Source organism: Octopus sinensis, linkage group LG17 (genome assembly GCF_006345805.1).
Source record: "Octopus sinensis linkage group LG17, ASM634580v1, whole genome shotgun sequence".
In the NCBI taxonomy this organism is placed as follows: Eukaryota; Metazoa; Mollusca; class Cephalopoda; order Octopoda; family Octopodidae; genus Octopus; species Octopus sinensis.
The window spans coordinates 2,525,473-2,533,295 of record NC_043013.1 but is presented as its reverse complement, the minus strand read 5'-3'; the positions used below and the strand labels follow the sequence as shown (position 1 = coordinate 2,533,295).

At 36.7% G+C, this 7,823-nt stretch overlaps 1 long non-coding RNA gene across 1 annotated transcript; it reads right to left on the bottom strand.

The window, feature by feature from the left end:
* Nucleotides 1-3,409: 3,409 nt before the first annotated feature.
* LOC118766728 lies at nucleotides 3,410-4,980 on the bottom strand. Its single transcript, XR_005002634.1, has 2 exons — nucleotides 4,943-4,980; nucleotides 3,410-3,516 (listed from the first exon to the last, which is right to left on the bottom strand). It is a non-coding gene; the product is annotated as an uncharacterized LOC118766728 (long non-coding RNA).
* Between the last annotated feature and the right edge of the window lie 2,843 nt (nucleotides 4,981-7,823).

Sequence of the window (7,823 nt, the reverse complement as noted above, 5' to 3'; positions counted from 1 at the left end):
TGTCTGTATATGTATATATGCTCTTGTTCTCTCTCTCCTCCCCCTCTCTCTCTCCTACTGGTTTCAGTCGTTAGACAATGAATATGTTGGGACACCACCTTGATGAGTGATAGTCGATCAAATCGATCCCTGTATTATTTGCTTTAAGAACCAGTTATTCATTCCATATTCTCTATTTGGCTGATGTTACGGCTGCGTTGAACAAACATGTTACAGATGGAGATAAACGCAATCACAGATAAACACGCACACATACATACATTCATTCATACATACAAGCATACATACATGTCTTCCGCTATAGCCTCGGCTCGATCAAAGCCTTCTGACTGGATTTCGTAGACGGAAACTGAAAGAATCCGTCCTTTGTGTGTGCGCGCGCGCGTGTGTTTTCGTGTGTGTCTGTGTCTATCTGTCTGTCTGTCCCCCACCACCGCTTGACAACCAGTGCATATCGTCTTAAGTACCTGATTCTATCCGAATCCTTATTTTACTAAATTTATACATATATAAGCGTAGGAGTGGCTGTGTGGTAAGTAGCTTGCTTACCAACTACATGGTTCCGGGTTCAGTCCCACTGCGTGGCACCTTGGGCAAGTGTCTTCTACTATAGCCTCGGGCCAACCAAAGCCTTGTCAGTGGATTTGGTAGACGGAAACTGAAAGAAGCCCGTCGTATATATGTATATATATATATATGTGTGTGTGTGTGTGTGTGTGTATGTGTTTGTGTGTCTGTGTTTGTCCCCCCAACATCGCTTGACAACCGATGCTGATTTGTTTACTTCCCCGTAACTTAGCGGTTCGGCAAAAGAGAATAAGTACTAGGCTTACAAAGAATAAGTCCTGGGGTCGATTTGCTCGACTAAAAAGGTGATGCTCCAGCATGGCCGCAGTCAAATGACTGAAACAAGTAAAAGAGTAAAGAGTAAAAGAGTATATGCGACTGGCTTCCATCTACCAAATTCTCTCACAAAGTATTGAATGAACCTGAGCCATATTAGAAGATTCATTGAAGAAACTCGCCCAAAGAGTCGCGTTGCCAGTCCGAACCTGAAATCACGTTAATCTGAAATCACGTTAATCTGAAATCACGAACCTGAAATCACGTTAATCTGAAATCACGAACCTGAAATCACGTTAATCTGAAATCACGAACCTGAAATCACGTTAATCACACAGCCAATGCGAGAGCCTCATCTGAAAATGAAAAAAATTAACAATTCGTGCTTAAATTAAAAAGAATAATTATTTCACTCTCTGAAGTTAGTTTGTTCCCCTCTCTTGCGTACCAATTCCCTTTCTGAGTTATTTACATCCTTTGCGAGTTTTATCGAGAGGGGTGAGAGGTGGGGGTGGGGGTGGGGTTCATTAATTTTTTATAAATTTTATGTAACCGGTATTTTTGTAGTTTGTTGCTAATCAATGTAACATTTTTGGTTTGTGTGTGTGTGTGTGTGTGCCTTTGATTCGTCTGTTTTTCTCTTGTTACGTTACTTTCTTTGGATGCCCTTGGTCCAAGTAAAAACATATCCACTACTACTACTACTACTACTACTACTACTACTACTACTACTACTACTACTATTATTATTATCATCATTATTATTAAAACAGACCCGAAAGTAAATGGGAGCTTTTGTTCGTCCCTATTTCTTTTTTACAAAAACTGCTTGTACTTCAGTAACAACAACAACCACAACAACAACCATAACGAAAAAGAAATAATATGAAAGAAAAGAAAAAGAAAAATAGGTCGACCATTCAGTACCGAGTAACACGAAATATACCCCTATATCCATTCGTAATCCTAGCGGAAGATCTTACGAAACACTTTAGAACTTTACAAACTATACAGAGAGAGAGAGAGAGAGAGAGAGAGAGAGAGAGAGAGAGAGAGAGAGAGAGAGAGAGAGAGAGAGAGAGAGAGAGAGAGAGAGAGAGAGAGAGAGAGAGAGAGAGAACAGAGATAAACAAGCAGCCCAGGAAGAAAAGAGCGAAGAACACAAGAAGCAAAACAAAACATAAGAGATCAGAGACAGTTTTAAAAGAAACGAAGCCGCCACAATCTAAATTAGCATTTCCTACCTCCGCAGGGGGCCTTGCGCTGTTAATGAACAAATAAAAATTATTCAAAAAAGAAAAGGAAAGAAGAAAGGATAAGGGGAGAGAGGAATGAGGAGAAAGACAGAGAAGAGAGAAAGAGAGAAAGAGAGAGCGAGCGAGTTGGGTTAAAACTGATTTGAAGCATTTGAAAGGCGAAAAACAGCCGACCAGAAAAGTTCGGTTCATGGTTTCAGTAAATTACACAGTATACCACTTGGCCCCTTTCCTTAACTTGAAAATTATTTTGTTGATTATCGCCTTTTATTTATATGTTTTCTTCGTTTCGCACCATGGCTACTACACCACCCCCTTTGATATCTAACGACTTTTCCCTGTTGACCTCGTTTTAAATATATCGTTCATATCCTGTCTTTCGTGCAAGGGCTATGACGAAACAACGAAACTATGTCAGTCACTCACCTGAACCCCGTTTTTCTTTAATAGAGTTGCAAATCTACTACGAGTTTAAATTACTCCAGCACAGGAAACCGGAAACTGGCCATACAAAGTCAGCCACCCATTCTCGCTCGCTTATTATTTATTTATTTTATGTCTTACTGCAGAAGAAAAGAAGGTACATTTATATTTTCAACCTGTTTATGTCATCGCCTTCATAAGATTCATTTGGTAGGATGACATACACTCACGCACGCACACACACACACACACACACACACACCACACACACATGTGTGTGTTTGTATGTATGTATATATATATATGTATGTGCATATATAAATATATATATATTATTTATTAGGAGTGATACCGGAATGGACATGGCCAGTCTGAAGGAAGCGGCCCAGGATAGAACTGACTGGAGGACACTGATCCAAGGAGTGACCGAGAGTCGACTTCGACTTAGCGGATATACATATATATATATATGTCGCTTTTATCCTTCGAAACGTTTAGTAGATGAAATCTTAGCGACTGAAGAAGGGGTTTTTTTCGTTGTGCTTATTGTCCTGTATCTCTCCCTTTTTTTTGCTTGTCTTGTTCCTTGGTTTGTGTCTATGTGTTTCGTCTCTCTATGTGTTCGACGTCTTTTTGGTGTCCTGTACACATATATGCGTGTATATGTACATGTAGAGGTAGGTACGTACATATATGTTTATATATATGCATATATTCTATTTTATTAACATATATATATATATATATATATATATATATATGTCTATATATATATATATATATATGTATATCTATATATATGCATATACATACATACATTTATATATATATATATATATATATATATATATATATACATATATATTCTTTCATCCTTTTATTCTTTTACTTGTTTCCGTTATTTGAGTGCAGCCGTGCTGGACCACCACCTGTAGTCGTACAAATCGCCCCCAGGACTTATTCCCTGCAAGCCTAGTACTTATTCTAACGGTCTCTTTTGCCGAACCGCTAAGTTACGGGGAAGTAAATACACCAACGTCGGTTGTCAAGCGATGGTGGAGGGACAAACATTATATACATAATATGTATGTATGATGCTTTATCTTCTACTTGTTTCAGTCATTAAACTGGGACACCGCCATGCGGTCATGCTGGGACACCGCCTTGAGAAGTTTTTAGTCAAACGATCGCCCCAGTAATTCTTTTTAGAAGCCTAGCACTTATTCTGCGGTCTGTTTTCCTGAACCACCAGGTTACAGGGATTTACACAAACCAATGCTGCCGCCAAGTAGTGGTGGGGACTAACTACATAAGATATACACGCACTCATGTGTGTATGTGTAGATGTAGATGTGAAAGGTAGGAGAGTCCAGTTTGCTGGACATTGTTGTAGAGCTGAAAAAGAAGTAATTTCTACTCTTCTCCTCTGGAAGCCATCTACTCGCAATACCAGAGGGCGGACACTTTTCTACCCTGATGTAATCTCCAGGGATACAGGCATCCAGCAACAGGACCTCCGTAATGCCATGATGGACCGTGAAGTCTGGCGTAGCATGGTAAATTCCATTGTCTCGACCACGGTCGAATAATGATGATGATGAGATATTACGACGGGCTCCTTTCAGTTTTAGTCTAACAAATCCACTCATAAAGTTTCAGTCGGCCCCAGGGTTAAAGCAGAAGACGCCAGCTCAATGTATTACACAGTGGAACTGAACCGGTAACCGACCGATTGGGAAGCAAAGAAGTAAACTTCTTATCGCACAACCAAGCCTGCTTATATTTTGTACACACATACGCGCAAACGCGCGCGCGCACACACACACTCACACACACATACTCTCTCTCACACACACATGCACACACACATACACACGCAATATTGTTACACTCTCCATCACAACTCAGAGTGGCGTCGTAACTGATATTGAAGATGGAGTATTTATAACTAAAATAATATTATTTGCAGGCATTGTATATATCAATATATACTACTACTACTACTACTACTACTACTACTACTACTACTACTACAACTACTACCTCTACTGCTGCTGCTGCTACTGCTCCTGCTGCTGCTGCTGCTCACATTTTTCTATTGACGTTTCAGTAGATACACTCTCTACGCGTTTAATTCAGAATTAGAATATTGTTTAACCTCCAGTAAAACCTAGATATTTTCTATCCCTAATATCTCCCCATTGTCAACTCTTTTCATGGGCCTGCGCTCGATTCTGCCGCTTAAGATATTCTTCTATCCATTTCGATTTATATAAAAATTATAAACAAACACACGCAAATATATATATGTATATATATATATGTGTATATATATATATATATATATATATATATATATATATATGTGTGTGTGTGTGTGGTGTGTGTGTGTGTACATACATATATACATACGTACGTACATACATGTGTATGTGTATATATATACATATGCATACATACTTACATATATATATATATATATATATATATATATATATATTAGTGACAGAGGCTCGATATATGTGTGTGTCTCTGTCTGTGTATCTGTATGCAATGTATGTATGTATGTATGTATGCATGCATGCACGTATGTATGTATATATGCGTGTATAGAGAGAGGGGGGAGAGAGAGGGAGAGAGAAAGTGACAGACAGACAGATTCAGCATCTTCAACTGAATATTTTTAACACGCCATTTATAAGGATCTTTACACACAGCCTATGTGTTTAAATTGAATTCTAAAATAATCAGCATCGTAAAACAACCAATAAATTCTTCTTCGCTCTCCTTCACTTTCTCTGGAATCAATCCGTGCCAGCTTTCGTTACAGATGTCGTCGTTGTTTTCACTCTCGGAAATTGCTACATCCTGTTCAGTGTCCAGCATGTATTATGCTTGTCGCAATTTTTATTTACTCTAGCAATTGTTCCTTCAAATTCTGGGTTGCTCCTATTAAATCTTGAAGTTAATATTCCCTTTAAAATTGGTAAAAAAAACAAACAAACAACTACATAAAATGAAATCTTTCATTCCTTTTAAATGTTTGTCTATTTCTTAAAGTGTCACCATTCCCATTATGTCACGTTAAAATCTTTGACAACTTTTTGGGGCAAAAGTGTTACACGAAACGTTTTAATTTTCTCGTATCGTTTTCCTATTTTCTATTTTTATTTTCATACATTTATGAACTCGTTGTTTTTATGCATATATTTTTTTTTCTACAAAGATGTTTATTGTAACATTTTCACTGTCAGTCTTTCTCCATATGTGTGTATTTCTTTAAGTGTCACTCTGTCATTATGTCACCTCTTTATTATGTTACTCCCCTATTATGCACCACCAGCGACAGCTAAATTAGTGACATTGATGTGCACCAATGTACATCCACAACAGACATTAAGAAAATTGAATAAAATGAAATAACGAAACTTATTCAGAATGCGTAAGGTGGGAAAGCTAAGGACCTTGTTTATCGCGCAACCCCGGGTTCAGGTTTGTTTGTCTACATTTTCTTGTTCCTTTCCATTTTTTTTCTTTTTTGCTCTGCATCGCTGTTATATAGACGTTCGGTTTGAAAGATAACATTATGTAGAATCCCCCGAGGTTGTTTTATATATATATATATAAATTCTTTTATTCTTTTACTTGTTTCAATCATTTAACTGCAGCCATGTTGAAGCACCGCCTTAAAGGTTTTAGTCGAACAAATCGATACCACGACTTATTTCTTGAGCCTAGTACTTATACATACATACATACATACATACATACATACATACATACATACATACATACATATATGCTGGTGTGAATAGTGAATATATACCTTCGAAAATCAAAGTGAAACTGTATAACTACGAACTACTACTTCGAAACCTCCAGCTACTATATCCAGACAATTATTATTTGTATATTAATTTACATTTATACCTATAATGATTGGAGCACTTGCTTTTGTCAGTAAATGTCTCAGTGACAATTTGAATAAACTAAGATTTTCAGAAAAAGAATCAACCAGTTAGCCCGCACATTACAAATACAAACTATAAGTGGAACAGTAAAAGTATGTAAGATTTTCTCAAATATAAAATATTAATTTCTTTTGTTATCTGCATTCCAACGATGCAGTTTTGTATTTTTGGTAGAAATCATTTCTTTCTTTACATGAAAATGTTAAATAATTAAAACTAGAATAGAACATACATACATACATACATACATACATACATACATTCCTACGTTAGAACGTACATATCTATTATTGTATTTTCATACTTACATATGTGTACCTATATATGTATTGTCCGGACGATAGATGATAGATAAAAAAAAATATTCTATACAGCCATAATATAATGGCTGTATTTGTATCGACTACTCATACAGCTAGTACAATTTTACTACTTTTCGTTCAAGTTGAAAGACTAAATGCACCCCTACCCATTTTATCGACTCCTATTTTTCATAGTCGAACTCGAAGATATAAACTAGTTGATTAAATTAATCAGCCACAGAAGAAAAACCATGCATTGGAGTCAAAATAATTATCACGTTACTAATGCTGTTGCTAATTAGAATATTGTTAATAATTACGACGGTGAAGGTAGGTAGATTGGGGGGTGGTAGAAACGTTAGAACGAGGGACTGAAATGCCCGAGCCTATATAATCACATCCCTTTAGATTTGAAGTTTAAATCCTATTGAGGTCAATTTTGCCTTTGATCTTTCCAAGATCGATAACTGAAATAACAATGAAATACCGAGATCGATACAGTAGACTGTTGCCTCCCAACACAGTTGTGTATGTATTAGAAATAATTGTTATTTTTGTCACAGGGTGTGAAGTGCCGAATTTGAATATCTTATATCTATTTTATAATCCGGCAGTGCATTGACTTCCGGTGAAGTCAATACACTGCTGGACTATAACATCCTTAAGTCTACGTTATGTCAGTTTTCAAGTGGTGGACAGTGACGTGCCGGGTTAAAAAGTATTGTTTTTTGTTAATATAGATTATCATTGTAGTGGTGAAGGAAGTGAAATGCCGAATTAAAATACATTGAATCTACGTTATAAATTGTTATTGTTAAGGTGGGGACAGCGAATTGCCGGATTAGAAATATTTGCGTCTTTGCTATAAATCATTATTCTTCTGATGAAGGCAGTGGAGTACCGGATAAAATGTCATGTCTTTGTTATAAATCATTATTCCTGGGCTGAATGCATTGAAGTGCAGGATTAAAATGACTTATATCGATGTTATAAATCATTAATCTTCATCCTTGTGGTAAAAACATTGA